This window comes from Penaeus monodon, chromosome 32 (assembly GCF_015228065.2).
Source record: "Penaeus monodon isolate SGIC_2016 chromosome 32, NSTDA_Pmon_1, whole genome shotgun sequence".
Taxonomy (NCBI): domain Eukaryota; kingdom Metazoa; phylum Arthropoda; class Malacostraca; order Decapoda; family Penaeidae; genus Penaeus; species Penaeus monodon.
This window is the reverse complement of record NC_051417.1, coordinates 15,662,113-15,662,621: the sequence shown is the minus strand read 5'-3', so window position 1 is coordinate 15,662,621 and position 509 is coordinate 15,662,113. Positions and strand designations below refer to the sequence as shown.

At 36.5% G+C, this 509-nt stretch overlaps 1 pseudogene; it reads left to right on the top strand.

Moving 5' to 3' along the window:
• LOC119593561 overlaps positions 1-509 on the top strand; it is a 21,403-nt pseudogene that overhangs the window by 503 nt on the left and 20,391 nt on the right.

Below are 509 nucleotides of genomic sequence, written 5' to 3'. Positions count from 1 at the left end.
TTAAAATGTAAGCTTCCTTGATCTACAATATTTCAATAAAGTGTAGTCTATGTTTTCCTTTTCTTAATCAGATTGACTTTCGGAACATCATCATCCTTCTTTGCGGACGAGACAGAGAATCCAGGAATCACAGGATGTATTAGCTTGCACACCACACGTTGTTTCTGGACGTCAGGGGAAAATCAACAGTAACTTGTATAAATAGCTGGTCAAAGGGACGAATTACTTTTGGGCCCACACTTGATGTAGAGTTCCTGTAGAGAGAGGAAGAAGGATGACCCATTTGTTTTTAACAGGAAATTATTGGTAAGAATATTTTATGGGAATCCTTGGGCTTGGTAAATGTACCAAAGGGGATGTAAATGACCTAATTGATCACTTCAAGCACATTAAAAGCACATGCATATTGCAGTATAAAAAAAATTTGCAAGAGAGAGGGAGTGAAATTTTTAACTCAAAAAAACATGAGAGAGAGAAAGTGAAAAAAGTAACACAAAAGAGAAAGAGGG